The sequence below is a fragment of the Schistocerca serialis genome, chromosome 1 (assembly GCF_023864345.2).
Source record: "Schistocerca serialis cubense isolate TAMUIC-IGC-003099 chromosome 1, iqSchSeri2.2, whole genome shotgun sequence".
Taxonomy (NCBI): Eukaryota; Metazoa; Arthropoda; class Insecta; order Orthoptera; family Acrididae; genus Schistocerca; species Schistocerca serialis.
This window is the reverse complement of record NC_064638.1, coordinates 484,553,307-484,569,761: the sequence shown is the minus strand read 5'-3', so window position 1 is coordinate 484,569,761 and position 16,455 is coordinate 484,553,307. Positions and strand designations below refer to the sequence as shown.

The 16,455-nt window shown below is 44.4% G+C and overlaps 1 protein-coding gene across 2 annotated transcripts in view; it reads right to left on the bottom strand.

The window, feature by feature from the left end:
* The window catches only part of LOC126473698 (inositol-trisphosphate 3-kinase homolog), a 503,381-nt gene that overhangs the window by 98,044 nt on the left and 388,882 nt on the right, over positions 1-16,455 (bottom strand). The gene's annotated exons all lie outside the window — the stretch shown is intronic.

The window sequence follows — 16,455 nt, the reverse complement described above, 5'->3', positions numbered from 1 at the left end:
GATATTACTACATTAACGTCTCGTATTACCATTCAACTGTAAGATCCAATGTATTTAGAACTACCGTTTTTTTTGTGATTGTAGTTTTTTTGTTTCTGGTACACAATACGATATAAAGAACATCTTGGAATACGTTAATTTCTAGAAAATGTACTTGATCACACAAGCCTAGAGAGATGAAAAAAAGTGAATCATAGAAAAAGCATTTCTAAGTGATAAAACGACAAAAATTGATGTATTCTTATAACCATTTTGCAAAGTGAGGTAGGTTCAGTATCTCACTTGGATGTTTACCTAAAAGACTAAATGATCGGTCGGTATGAACACTTTATTGTAAAACCGTCGAAGCATTGTAAGACTCGAACAAAATTTGGAAGAACTTTTACATTAGGTTCATTCCTTAGGTGTCCATATGTTAGGGTACGCTTGATCATGCGCTTGGAGTCCCAACCACAAACCTGATTTTTTTCCGATTAATAAACTCGAGGGAAGACTTGCTAAATGTTCCATTTCGTAAAGACTACGTTCGGACTTCCGGCAATCCTTCATCGTGCCTCTGTCTGCTGGTACAGATTAATGTTCTCGAACGACCAAGTATCTAAAACATAATTACATTTGATGCTAATAATATACTCAGACGCTTCTTAAAAGATGAATACTGCAGAAGGAACCGTCGAACGGTAAGACAACGACAAAGCCGTTTTTATCCAGAAGCGATCTGTACTTCCTGTGCACTCGAATTTCCTCAGGTGTAGAGCAGTATTCAGATAGGGGGAAGCTTTTTATCATGAAAACACAACACAACCGAGAATCAACTCTGTCCGATATACTCTAACATTTGCACCGAACCACCAACAATAGCACGTAGAGCGCTCATTATTCGCAGTATAGAACGTCTGAGAGCAAGATGGTTTTAGGAGCAAGTTCTGTAGCCTAATCTTTCAAACACAGATGACGATTATCATGCCTGTCAAAATATGTGAAGTTTTATGTGAGAGCTCTAAAAAGCACGAGGAAGTATTTGAAAACCGATGAAAGCAAACGCGCTTATATACGCTGTAGCTGACGTCAGTGCGCCTGGCTAATGAAAACTGTTGAGCGTGATCGCACAAACTTTTACGAAGGCACGAGTTAGTAAGCCAGCTGGTTCACATCACAGTGAGTCATAAGGGAGGGGAGGCATTCCGCCCCGAACATTCACTGACATTTTGTTTGGTTTTGAGGCTGAAACACCCCTGACTAGAGCCGTAAAATGTAGGGACAGCAGTAAATTTCCTTGACTGTCAGTGAATTGTGTCTCAAGAAGAAGAAACAGCGCAGCCCATCTCGAAATCTGCACTACGTTTGTTGCTGTTGTCATGTAGGCAATGTACGGTAAAGCAGACCCACGGTAGATTTTACACAGCTTCGCCTTTCACGGACCTGTTCAGGGTAGAGCACGGTTTCCTATTAAAAAGTAAGAGCTGATATATCTCAGGTAACAGAAGTCAAATTAACAATTCTTTAGTTTCTGCCACTAAAAGCTGCCTTCTGCCATCTATTCACACAATTTCTGGTGATTTTTCGGAGTTAATTGCTCAGATCAAGCCATGTATATGAGTGTGTCTGAATAATGAGTTCTAGTGGTGACTGTGTGAAAGAGACAATGGGGAGCGCATTCTATTTGGCAGCTGTTAGTAACATTAGTGTTTACTAACCTTCGAACAAGTAAGTTGAATTGTATTTCATACATAACTTAAAAGGCCAGTAGTACTAGGGTATCCTGTTAAATATGTGGATGCAGCCAGTATTTTTTAAATTATTTTACACGTCTGCGAGAAGCAGAGCACTGCGTGTACATCTATTGGTTATTCTGCAATTCACACTTAAGTGCCTGACAGAGGGTTCATCGAACAATTTTCATACTACTTCTCTACCACTGTATTCTCGAATGGCGCGTGGGAAAAAGGAACACTTAAATCCTTCCGTTCGAGCTCTGATTTCTCTCATTTTATTATGATGATCATTTCTCCCTACGTAGGTGGGTGTCAACAAAATATTTACGCATTCGGAAGAGAAAGTTGGTGATTGAAATTTCGTAAATAGATCTCGCCGCAAAGAAAGCTGCCTTTGTTTCAGTGACTGCCACCCCAAATCGCTTATCATATCAGTGACACTCTCGCCCCTATTGCGCGATAACACGAAACGATCTGCCCTTCTTTGCACTTTTTCGATGTTCTTCGTTAATCCTACCTGGTAAGGGTCCCACACCGCGCAACAATATTCCAGCAGAGGACGGACAAATGTAATGTAGGCTGTCTCTTTAGTGGGTTTGTCGCATCTTCTAAGTGTTCTGCCAACAAAGCACAGTCTTTGTTTCGCCTTCCCCACAATATTCTCTATGCGGTCTTTCCAATTTATGTTGCTCGTAATTGTAGTTCCTAGATATTTAGTCGAATTGACAGCCCTTAAATTTGTGCGAATTATCGTATACCCAAAATTTATCGGATTTCTTTTAGTACCCATTTGGTTGACCTCGCGCTTTTCTTTGTTTAGTGCCAATTGCCACTTTTCGCACCACACAGAAATGCTCTCTAGATCATTTTGTAATTGGAATTGATCGTCCGATGATTTTACTAGACGGTAAATTACAGCGTCATCTGCAAATAATCTAAGGGGGCTGCTCAGATGATCACTTACATCATTTACGTAAATCAGGAACAGCAGAGGTGCTACGACACTATCTTGCGGAACGCCAGATATCACTTCTGTTCTACTTGATGATTTACCGTCTATCACTATGAACTGTGACCTCTCTGAGAAAAAAGGCCACACCAATGACTTCAACTGAGATAGAGAGAGGGGGGGGGGAATTTCACAGGCATGGTGGAGTGTTTTTATGTTGGCAACGTGTTTTTCAACAGACTAGTTCTTCCTGCATTATTCAAACATATATTACACTTCAGTCGTCTTTGAACAAACCAATGCCACAGAATATTTGGTGTTCGACAATGTTTCACAAACAGCACTGCCTATACAAATCTACAGAGATTATGTTGTCCTTTCATTTAAGAATATTTTAATTTCCATACGATTTCTTTATTTTGTGTTCTTTTGGTCGTATTCGGAATTGTTTACCTTGGATGTTGTGTGTATCGTACAGCTCTATCACCAGGGAATTATTACGCTACTTGACGAACTTTTGTCAGTGTTTATTGGTTCCTCGGCGCAAGATGTTGAAAATTTCAGTTATTTGTGTCCTTTATTTTTTTACACGGAGTGCCAGAAGTGACTGAGGTGTAAGACGGAAAAAAGTACGCTCTTAGCGTGACAAAGTTCCCGCATTTGCAGGGTAAAAGTGCCTGGGAAAATAACAATGAGATGTGTGCTGTTTGTGGAAATGATGTCCATCTTATAATACTATTGTGAGGTGGAAAAGGTATTTTGAAACAGGTCGTATGTCTCTGACACACAAGCCAAGTGCAAAATTCAGCTTTGTGGGACTCATGTGGAGTGATCCTTAAGAGATTATTTGCCAAGGGTGAAACAATCATTTGTAGATATTACAGCAGTCTTATGGACATGTTACCAGAAGCTCTGATTAAGAAACGCCGCGGTATACGTTCGAGAGGCGTTCGTCTTCTCGCTGGCTCATTAATCTCAAGTTGCAGTTGAGAAAACTAGGGCTTGTGGCTCTGATATCTTGCAGCATCCGCCTTAATCTCCCGACCTCGCACCACGTGACTTTTCTTGTTCGCAGAAATTACAGTACAGATGACAGCATTAATGAAGTGGAGAGTGGTTTACGGCAAAATCTGCAAACTTCTACAATCAAGGCATTCGGAAGGTCAAGCAACTCTTGAATAATGTTTAGATCCCGATGTTGACTACCTAGAGATAAATTAAGAGATCAACTTTTTTAGGGTGATGTTTAGATATAGAGGATACCCATTCCTACATGCTGAATAACAACGTAAACTTTCACGTCACTGTTATCTACTAGGAGAAGGATTCGTTGTGGCCCTCTGACGTATATGTAAAGGATTCACACATTTTGCAGCAGTATACATTTAACGCAAAAGGTATGAAAACTGTCACGTAAAGAGATGACGTTAATATGTTATGTTGCTGAATATGGCCGTTCAGGACTCAAAATCGACTGCGCTTTAAATAAGGTTGGTTGGTTGGTTGCTTGGGGAAGGAGACCAGACAGCGTGGTCATCGGTCTCATCGAATGAGGGAAGGATGGGGAAGGAAGTCGGCCGTGCCCTTTCAGAGGAACATCCCGGCATTTGCCTGGAGTGATTTAGGGAAATCACGGAAAACCTAAATCAGGATGGCCGGACGCGGGATTGAACCGTCGTCCTCCCGAATGCGAGTCCAGTGTTTAACCACTGCGCCACCTCGCTCGGTGCGCTTTAAATAAAAACCACCTTTGGCTCTGAAACGTGAAGTTTCAGTCACGGTTCCAGAAATAAGCACTACTGCAAATAAAGGCATTCTTACTGTAATAACGCTGCACTTAACGACTCTGTTACGTGAATTATAGACAGTATTGTCAAGCAAATCACTGTTTACCAAAAATTTATTTTTCTTGGTCTTAATAAAAAGAAGCAGCTAACAGCTTTCAGCTGTTGAGCAAGCCATGGCTCGTAATGAAAGTGGCATCATTAAGCACATTATGAGCTGTAACCATTGAAGTTCATTGCAAACCAGAAGCCTGTTTATCATGCTCGCAATACACTGGGCGTATTTTGAGCGTTTGACAATCTGCTGTGTCTCCTTGACTAATTACGTAATGTCTTACACCTTTGGTACTTTACCCCTCTTCAGCAACTGTGTTCCTGTTTGTTGAACTGTCAGCAACCAGTTGCACAAAAGAAATTTTACTTCCTTCAGAGGTTTCAGGCCCCTAGTGCCTTCTTCAGAAGGACATAATTATCATATTATTTGTATCAAAAATAAGATGTATGCAGCATACTGTATATGCAGCATATGATCACAGCATACATCTTATTTTTGACAGACGCAAATAATACAATACTTATGTAATTCTGGAGGACACTAGGTGCCCGAAACCGGAAACGGAAATAAAAATTTCTTCAAAATGGTAATGAAGGTACTTTTACGTCTGTGCGACATTCCGGGCACACTAGGTGCACGCAGCCGTCGCACGAACAAGTAAGAGGGCGTATGCAACGGTGCAGATTCACGCATGCCTCAGATTCGCGGGTGTAAAATGGGTCACCACGTGCAGGCGCAGGAATGACCTCATTCCAGTCTGCGTTTTAACATAGCATTCGCATCTCAGTGATGTGGACAGTCAACGGAAACGACACGTGGTTAGGATTCCACGATAAACTGTAGGTCTCCTTTCCCCGGTTGGATAACTGAAGTTATTACGAACATGCAAGTCGCCGAAGAGGCGTCCTATTGGTAGATTTACACCAGCCCATCCATTGACACGAAAATGTTATTTATACACGGGCGATACGTGCAACAGTCGCGCGCCTGTTCGCAAGTTTCTGTTCGTTTGGTGCTTTTTTCCCCCCTCCTCCTAAGTCTGTCTGTTGAAAGATTCAAATTTGCCTCTGCGTTACCACTTTTGCCGAGTGGTCTAACGAACTGTATTATGGTGCGTTTCCTTGTTTGTGGCTGGTTAATTCTTCGGGTTTGACTCAAATATTTTGCATCGACGAGAGCAAATAAAGGAAACTGAAACAGCGCTTATAATTGGAACAGCAGCTTCCACAGTTATTTGGGTAAAACACACACACACACACACACACACACACACACACACACACACACACACACACACACACCTATCCAATGTACACGCGATTTGACTGACGTAGAAGTATAAACAGAAATGCGTTATCCTTTCAGTACTTCCTTTCGATATGCCTCAACAGTGTGTCATGCTCTTGACCTGCTTGTACAACTTAACGTGCAGTGTGCTAGCTTGCGATACATGGAGGTGAGGCAGACCCCGATTGAATTCACGACCGTGGGATGGAACGCGGATTAAACTGAGTTTAGGTGGTTTCCTACATATAGGGAAATGCTGGGCTGATCTCCAAATTCCGCCTCAGAGCATGTATTACGCATACCGTTAAAATACGATACCACACACAACAAACTTTACACGACTCCCTCCCTTGAGGTGCATTTATACATGTGCAACTTTCCTTGCGCATAATCTGTATGCGGCCGTTGCCCGCAGAAACAAGGAGACGGTACCAAGTCACGCATGCCTCTGAACTGTGCGCACGAGTGACCGTGCGCAGGCGCACGATTCTCCCCATCCCAGACGAGGAGACACGTCTTAACAGCCGGGCGCCTGTCAGTGATTATCTCCGTTTGGTGATCTGTCACAATTAAAACGATACGGTCTTTTGTACGAATTCAAATCTGCCTTTGCGTCGGCACTTTAGCCGAGAGGTCTAGTGACAAACTCGTGGAATCTTAACAATATTATCGTGCGTTTCCTTTTTTCTCCTTGCTAGCTAAATCCCTAGATTATAAATGTTACGGCGTAAAGTGAAGCGCCGGCATGCCAGCCGGGAACATGAGAGCAAAGAGGGCTGTGAAGAAGACGTCAGCCAATTGCACGATGATCGACACCTCTCCAGGACGACAACGCGACAGCAACGGCCTCTACCCGAAAAGGCAAGAGCGCCGTGCCCGACTGCTCGCGGCCAGTCGAAGAGAAACGTCAAATGTATTACTTCACTTGAATTAGCAATTGCACACACTGAAGAAGCTTGTTTATTTTGCATGTCGCCCTTTACTTGCGACATACGCTATGTGATCAAAAGTATCCGGACACTTGGCTGAAAATGACTTACAAGTTCGTTGGGCCCTCCATCGGTAATGCTGGAATTCAGTATGGTGCTGGGCCACTCTTAGCCTTGATGACAGCTTCCACTCTCGCAGGCATACGTTCAATCAGGTGCTGGAAGGTTTCTTGGGGAATGGCAGCCCATTCTTCACGGAGTGCTGCACTAAGGAGAGGTATCGATGTCGGTCGGTGACGCCTGGCACGAAGTCGGCGTCTCAAAACATCCCAAAGGTGTTCAGGTCAGGATTCTGTGCAGGCCAGTCCATTACAGGGATGTTACTGTCGTGTAACCACTCCGCCAGAGGCCGTGCATTATAAACAGGTGCTCGATCGTGTTGAAAGATGCAATCGCCATCCCAGAATTGCTCTTCAACAGTGGGGAGCAAGAAGGTGCTTAAAACACCAATGTAGGCTTCTGCTGTTATAGTGCCATGCAAAACAACGGGTGCAAGCCCACTCCATGAAAAACACGACCACACCACAACACCACCGCCTACGAATTTTACTGCTGGAACTACACATGCTGGCAGATGACCTTCACCGCACATTCGCCATACCCACACCCTGCCATCGTTTCGCCTCATTGTGTACCGTGATTCGTCACTCCACACAACGTTTTTCACTGTTCAATCGTCCAATGTTTACGCTCCTAACACCACGCGTGGCATCTTCCGGCATTTACCGGCGTGATGTGTGGCTTATAAGCAGCCGCTCGACAGTGAAATCCAAGTTTTCTCACCTCCTGCCTAACTGTCATAGTGCTTGTAGTGGATCCTGATGCAGTTTGGAATTCCTATGTGATGGTCTGAATAGATGTCTGCTTATTACACATTACGATCCTCTTCAGCTATCGGCGGTCTCTGGTCAGTCAGCAGACGAGGTCGGCCTGTACGCTTTTGTGCTGTTCGTGTCCCTTCACGTTTCCACTTCACTATCACATCGGAAACAGTGGACCTAGGAATGTTTAGGAGTGTGGAAATCTCGAGTACAGATGTATGACACAAGTGACATCGAATCTCCTTATCACGTTCGATACCCGTGAGTTCCGCGGAGCACCCCATTCTGCTCTCTCACGATGTCTAATGACTACTGAGATCGCTGACATGGAGTACCTGGCAGTAGGTGGCAGCACAATGCACCTAATATGAAAACTTATGTTTTGGGGGGGGGTGTCCCGATACTTTTGATCACATAGTGTATCTATGTAGTTCTCAAAGTTAAGTATTGTCATTAATACGATCTGTTTGAGTTGTTGACTAGCGATCCGAAAAAGAAGGTTTCCTAGACACCCCACATTTGACGACTAGGCAGGATTTAACAATAAAGACAGAGTTAAAGTAAATAACTATCTACAGTTTTTCACAAACACAAATAATCTGTAAACCTCGACGGCAAAACTGAGCAAATTACAAAACTTCCGTTCGTACTTCAGATGAAAACTTGCTGAATAAGAAGAGTGATTCTGAGGCCCCTGATTTGCCGAAATTGCCCTGGTCCTTTTACTAGTTATTGTGAGTCACAAATAGTTTGCGTCGGCGAGAGCAAATAAAAGAACACTAAAATCTGTAGCAGAAATGCGCATCCATAAACAAGTTTTTGATTTCAAACATGGAATCGGAAAGGTGACATCTTAAATCTGGCACTCCTTCATTAGCCGCCAATCAGTCCCTGTACGTTGCCATCCGGTTTACACAGCTCGTCGAATTCATCAGAGCAATAGGAAAATTTCCAGACGTTTCAGACACTTTGTGAAGCTGCAGACTTCGAGCTCTCCAAGAGAAGCTAAAATACAGAACCGTGATGTAAACTGAGGGTTGAAAATTTTCATAATTAGGGATATGAAGGAGCGATTTTTAATTGTTTTGAAGAAGATTTAATAGCCAAGATCAAATTCAATGCTATTTATTCCTGATGACTATTTTCAACACTTAAGAATGTGATCTTTTATTTTTTTTAAACTTTTTGTTTTACATTCTGTTCCATTACGACTGTGTCACACATGCCATATTGACTATATAATATACACACATCAAAAAATGGCTCTGAGCACTATGGTACTTAACATCTTAGGTCATCAGTCGCCTAAAACTTAGAACTACTTAAACTTAACCAACCTAAGGACATCACACACATCCATGCCCGAGGCAGGATTCGAACCTGCAACCGTAGCAGTCCCGCGATTCCGGACTGCAGCGCCAAGAACCGCACGGCCACCGCGGCCGGCTATACACACATCAAAAAAAGTTTTGCGTCACCCTGGTTCCCAGAACCCCAGAAGATAGACGTTGACTGTGGATGTTGTATCACAGACACAATCCCTTTAACTGTTCAGAGGTGTCACTAAACCCGCCCAAAGATGTAAACAACCACGCATGAGCAGCGCCTATTAGATGGAGGGGGTCCGACAGCCGGTCAGTTCCAGTCATTCCACCAGGAAGGAGGTACATGGCTCGTGTTGTCTGTGGCTCAACCATGCCTAGACGGCCAATACCACGGTTCGATCGCGTCCGCATTGTTACTTAGTGCCAGGAAGGGCTCTCAACAAGGGAAGTGTCCAGGCGCCTCGGAATGAACCAAAGCGATGTTGTTCGGACATGGAGGAGATACAGAGAGACAGGAACATGCCTCGCTCAGGCCACGCAAGAGCTACTACTGCAGTGGATGACCGCTACCTAACGATTAACGCCACCATGTTGAATAATGCTATTCGTGCAGCCACAGGACGTCGTGTCACGACTCAAACTGTGCGCAATAGGCTGCATGACGCGCAACTTCACTCCCGACGTCCATGGCGAGGTCTATCTTTGCAACCACGACACCTTGAAGCGCGGTACGGATGGGCACAACAACATTGCGAATGGACGGCTCAGGATCGGCATCACGTTGTCTTCACCGATAAGTGTCGCATACGCCTTCAACCAGACAATTGTCGGAGACGTGTTTGAAGGGAACACACTGTCCAGCGAGTGCAGCAAGGTGGAGGTTCCCTGCTGTTTTGGGGTGGCATTATGTGGGGCCGAAGTACGCCGCTGCTGGTCCTGGAAGGCGCCGTAATGGCTTTACGATACGTGAATGTCATCCTCAGACCGACAGTACAACCATATCGGCAGCATACTGGCGAGACATTCGTCTTCATGGACGACAATTCGCGACCCCATCGTGCACAATTTGTGAATGACTTCCTTCAGGATAACGACATCGCTCGACTAGAGTGGCCAGCATGTTCTCTAGACATGAACCCTATCAAACATGCCTGGGATAGATTGAAAAGGGCTGTTTATAGAGACGTGACCCACTAACCACTCTGAGGGATCTACGCCGAATCGCCGTTGAGGAGTGGGACAAACTGGACCAATAGTGCCTTGATGAACTTGTGGATAGTATGCCACGACGAATACAGGCATTCATCAATGCAAGACGACGTGCTACTGGGTATCAGAGGTACCGGCAATCTGGACCACCACCTCTGAAAGTCTCGCTGTATGTTGGTAAAATATGCAATGTGTGGTTTTCATGAGCAATAAAAAGGTTGGAAATGATGTTTATCTCTATTCCAATTTTCTGTACAGGTTCCGGAACGCTCGGAACCGAGTTGATGCAAAACTTTTTTTGATGTGTGTATATCGATGTAGCACATTCCACGCACAGGTTCGTTAAAAATAAAAACCTGTGTGGATTGTGCTACATACTAACCATTGTAACGTCAACATGGCATGTGTGATACAGTGATAATGGAACGGACGTATAACAACAAGTTTTTTTTTTACGGTCAGAAGATGAAAGTCTTAACTACTGAAACCGGTGATCAGGAATAAATAGTACTGAATGCAATACTGGCTATTAAATTTTATTCAAACTGAAGGACTTTACATGCTGTTGGTTCGCGACGCAAATAAAATATACGTATTTCCATATTCTTCACCCGTTCACTGTAGATGTTAAGAATCTAACTAGCGTTTTGTTCCTCGCTTGATCCCTGGAATACCGTTGTTCCATCTAAGTGTGAAAGAATGGACTCACTCATGCGCACATGTTGAGAAAGAGGCATGCACTGACGTGCGCGCCTGTATTTGCGTGTGAGACAAGCACAGGCACACGGCGACTAGGCATACACGTGTACACCCACCTTAGGTTAGCTTGGTGACTAGCGTCAAAAAAGGACATCAGGCTACAAAGTTAACTCGTAAAATCTTGGAAACGTGAACCCACTAGTAGATGGGATAAACGCTGGAGAAAGGAAGAAGTATTGCCACGTTCTTGGTCTACTGAATATAAACGGTAAGTATGAAATAAGTGTTTCGTTATCCAGAGAAAGAAATCTTACATCTTCCTCAACCTAGCTTAATGTAGAGTTCCAGGGACTTCAGCAGAACATGGAAAACTTTTGGAATGTGTCAGATTTTGATACAGCAGATACCATGAACAGGGGATTCAAACTGAAATAATTGTCCCTGGTGGCGAAAGTTCGAAGAGTCCGAGCTAACTTTTGTGTACTATTTCGTACATAACGGTAAAGAGAGATGGCCTATAGAGTGTTGCAGCAGCTGTCGCCGTAGTAAGCTGGACAGGAGCAGAAATGATTAGCGAATACCTAAATACAGTAAACACAAGGTTTACTTAACTTCAATCTTTCTCCTAGCACTGCGACGAAACTTTACACAAGAACAAACAGGAATAAACTCCAGCTACTACAAGAAGCCAAATGAGCGTCGTGCAGTGTTGGGTCCCGTTACGAGTGAACTGACAAAGACTGAAGACTGCGACTGAGACTGGGCCATTCAGCCGGAGAAGGTCGTCCTATACCGCTGCGGTAGAGGACGCTCATAGTCGGAGCCACTGAAGGTGTGGCTCAGAGGGCGCGCATCACTGGATCCTCCTGGTCCCCGCCCGACCGCTATCGGCGTCTATCAAAAACGTGCGTTTCTGTTGCCAACTTTGGGATGCTGGCGAGGGTTGTACAGATCCATTATACCAGAGTAACCTTGTCGTGAATGGTACAACGCCTCCATATTTTGTATTTTCCTTCGCTGCCAGGTAGCCCAAAAGGATGAAATGTTACTCCGAAATCTAGAGTACGGTTATTAAACAAAACACTCGTTGTCATCTTTATCTCTTCCACCATACACATGCATTACGCAAAGGTGTTAATGATCCCAATACTTGACATTTTTTCTACGATTTCGTCTCCGTCTCAAAATGTACCAGGTGCGGCGACAGTTGCTTCTAACAAAGAGTACATCTCGGTCACTGGAACAGTGTGCGTGGGCCTTTCTAGGTGGGAATGGAATCACACATGCCCATATGACAAGAACACTGCAACTACGCGCACGCCTCTTCTTGCATGTGAGGAAAACAAAGGGGCACGACAACTAAGCGCGAGGCGGACAGGTGTAAACGCACCACGCTTAAAATGAGATCGCGAGGTAGGCGTCCTATGACAACTGAAGAGGGGCCGCACCGCAGCTGCGGCCTGCCCGTTGCGAGACAAGGCGGCCACAGAGCGGTAGGCCCTCGCTGAGCAGCGCCGAAGGACGCCTCCGACGTAATCGCTGTCCTCGGCCGTCCCCGACGCTCCTAATGGCAGGCGGTTCCACAGTCGCCACCGAGTCTAGCGGGCGCGCTGCGCCGGCATAAATATCGGCAGGACCGTTCAGCTGAGCCGGTCGGCAGTAAATCCACTTAATGTGCCTCCTTTCCAGGGTGGGCCCAACTCATCAATTTGCATGCCACTTTTGCGTCAAGTTACAAATTCGGCACGCGTCTGCGCGACCGCTTCCAGCTGCTGACAAATGCGCCTCACTGAATCACCCGAGAAGGCTCACAGTATCGCTCGTATCTACAGGGGTGGACAAAAATATGGAAACACCAAAAACACACCATTTTACCGTGCCTAATATGGCGCAGATAAAGCGTTGGCGCTTAAAACACCTTTTAGTCGTTTCGGAATTGATGAATACAAGTCCATTATGGGTTCCAAAGGAATCTTATACAATTCTTCCTGCAAACTAGTGGCGAGTTCGGGTAAATACGATGACGGCAGATAGCGATCACGCACCCTTCCCGCCAAAGCAGACCACAAAGGTTCACTAATATTGAGATCTGGCGAGTGTGATGGCAAGCAGAGATGCCACAATACATCCTCGTACTCCCAAAACCAGTCCTGAAAGGGGCGACCTGTGTAAATCAGGGCCCTAAAATTTAACTATGGGATGGACGTGGACAGCCAAAATGGTCACAAATCCTTGGTAGTAATGTGACTTTGCACAATATTTGAGCACGAAAGCCACCTGTTCCCCATGGAATAACACGATATACTGCCCAAATCATCACCGAACCCCAGTCATTTTTAACTCTAGGAGCGTTAACCTCGCGAGAAGTTGGAAACGGTGTGCACCAAGACTCATCCCTTTATGTTGTTCTGGTGCTGACAAGGTTCGCCAGTGCGACATTGAGTTCTCCAGTGACTTGGGGTTCCACAGCGTCTAAAGGTGGATCACAAATAGCACAGAAAAACATTTGTCTTGATTTGTTGCAGCGTTTCGAAGCTGAGGGGCAGGCCTTCTCGTCCCGGATTGTGACAGGTGATGAAGCCTGGATTCACCAATTTGAGCCCGAAACAAAAAGACAGTCGATGGAATGGCGCCATTCCAAATCCCCGCAGAAGAAAAAATTAAAGCAACTGCTGCCGTCGGCAAAGTCATCATCACCGTGTTCTGGGACTGCGAAGGTGTGATTCTCATTGAAGTGATGCCAAGAGGCGGTGTACCAGTAATTTAGAAGCATATGTCAACACATTAACAAAACTAAAGACGCGCTTCCGGCGACTTCGGCGCCACAGCAATCCAGGATGTTTTTTGCTACAACACGACAACGCTCGGCCCCACACAAGTCTGAGGACTGCAGAACACATCGCAAAACAAGGTTGGGCAGTGTTACTCCCATCCACCCTACAGCCCTGACCTAGCCCCGTAGGACTTCGACTTGTTTGGGCCATTAAAGGATGCCATCCATGGAAGACATTATGAGGACGCTGAGGAGGTCGTTCATACAGTGAAGCACCAGGACAAAGATTCGTACCGACACGGCATACAGGCCCTTGTTTCGCGCTGGAGGAAGGCCATAGAACGGGATGGAGATTACTTGGAAAATAGGGTGTGTAGATAAAACACCATTCTTTCGTGTGTGTAATTCTCATTATTCAATAAAGAATTGTTGAATAAAAAATGCGGTGCATTATTTTCTGGACAACCCTTGTATTTGGGACATACCACAGGTGCCTTTCGTAGTCTAATACAACGGCGCAACCAGGCTTGGCTAGAATCTGCATTTCTGTTCAAGCATACATTTCTCGCGGTGTTTCCAAATTTTTGTCCAAACCCTGCATATTCCCATTCCAGGCAGACACTGTAGCGTCTAGCATGCATGATCTGTAACTGTTTTAATAAAAAATATTTCGCTACTTGCCTCACGGATATCGTACTCCTATTACATCCTGTTTACCTACGTCCACAGCCCTGCAATATTTTAGAAATATCAACATTTCCTGCCCGTACTGCACTCATTCACAATCACGATTACGGTCTGCTGTGCCAATCGCATGTGGAAGCTCACTATGAAGAGCGTTAATGCATGATCGTTCCTTTTCAGATAGGTCTTAACATTTCGCTGATTTTGAGCACGAGCGTTCGAGCCTGCTCAGGCTGTTGTCCGGAGCAGAGCAGTGGCGTTGTTGTTGGGAGTGAGGAAAATTTGCACGTACCATGTGGTCGCGAAAACACGGAGAAGGGCCAGCTGTGTAAGGGGGGAGGGTCAGTATCGACAGCGGTGCTGTGTAATTGGAGAATCGGTAACATGCAACACCGACAATGTCTACACATTTCGATCTGGAGTCCGAGGAATCTTGTCTTTCTACACAAAGCTGGGTTCGCTCATCGTTTAGTGCATGATTAGACATTGAATAGTTTAAGGAAATTTAATTCACAAAGCCACTAGATGCCTTTGCGCGTCAAAAAATATGGAAACAGGAAACGTGAAGGACTTGAACGTGCACAAATTTTAAAACTTACAAAGAATCTCACTGAAGAAGAAGAGGAATAAGAAGAAGAGGAATAAGAAGAGGATGAATAAGAAGAGGATGAATAAGAAGAGGATGAATAAAAAAATCCGGATAAGAGCCAGCAGGACTCGCACACAGAGGGTTCGGTACAAACTGAGTTAAGTATAGATAGTTCATCCGTCCCGCGAATCGATAACTTCGACGATTTTTGCCTGATATCGATATCGGCAAGATATCAAAATATGTGACACAAATGGTCGTATCTTTTGATTGCACTGGCGTAGAAACTTAAATTTTTTATCGTCATTATTTCTGTTTTCCATCATTCTTGGGTAGCTTGACATTCGTGGAGGTATGTTCCATCTATGCAGTTTGTTTATTGTCAGACGTGTTTCGCTTCTTTTATTTGGGAAGCATCGTCAGTGGCGATTTCCGGCGCTGTTGGTTAGGTTAGATTAGGTACTCACGCATGTGGTCGTTAGTTTCCATGCTCCAGCTGGCCAATTTCTGGCGCTCTTTCACCCACATTTGTCATATCGCTTATACCACTTGCATTTTCTATTTCCAATTTTTTACATCTCCAAGGGAGCATACACTTCAGTATTTCATATAAATGTCAACTTGATATGTCCATCCGTTCCAGAGAACATGTCTTAACAGACGGACAAGTCAGATAACATGACAAAATATGTTTATTCGTGTGTTATAATTACAGATTAATTATTTATAGGTCTTTTCTTTACTTGTACTGTGAAACCTTGCATCTTGACAAATTCTATGATTCTAGGCCAACGGGAAGCACGCTACCTGTTTTGATGAGTTTTGATGAGCATACATGGCCGTATTTTTTGATTGCATTGACTCAGAAACTAAAATATTTGACTGGTGCGTCGATTTGGGACAGTAGATCTTAGAATGTGACATAAATGTCAACTTGATAAGACTACCCGTTCCCGAGAAGAAGGGTTCTTAACAGTCGGTCAGACAGACAGGCGGAGATACTGAATACAAAGCGATCCTGTAAAGGTTCGGTTTTTACCGACTGAAGTACGGAACCCTAAAAATTAAGTAAGTGTGCCATTTGGATGACTAACAAAATTACACTACTTTTAGCAAAGTCCTTGAGCCCTTTCGCGGATGGAGGTTTAAGAAATGACTACATGGTAGTTGCAGCTGAACATTAGTTCCACTTTAGGTACAACAGTTTCGCATGGTGCTCTCATCGAACGTTACAACCACGCATCCCATAAACGTCATGGGAAACGACGTTCAGGGCCAGCCTGAAAAATCTTTGTAAAGTGTTTGCTGCATATTCTTCAGCGCTCTAGGAACGTGTAGGCGCCACAGGCACACAACCGGATGTGACACCCTCAGCCGTGTTCAAGAAATCGTAGAAAAAGAAGGTTTTTTTTAATGGAATTTGTAAATTCATGTGTCTACAGATAGAGCGTCAGCCTTGTTGGGTAATAAATCAAGGTTCGTAGTGCTACTGAATGGCAAAATGAAAACGCTTCCATATCCAATTCGCGATGATATGCTGTGCGATAGAGAATACATGGACAAACAAAATTTCTCC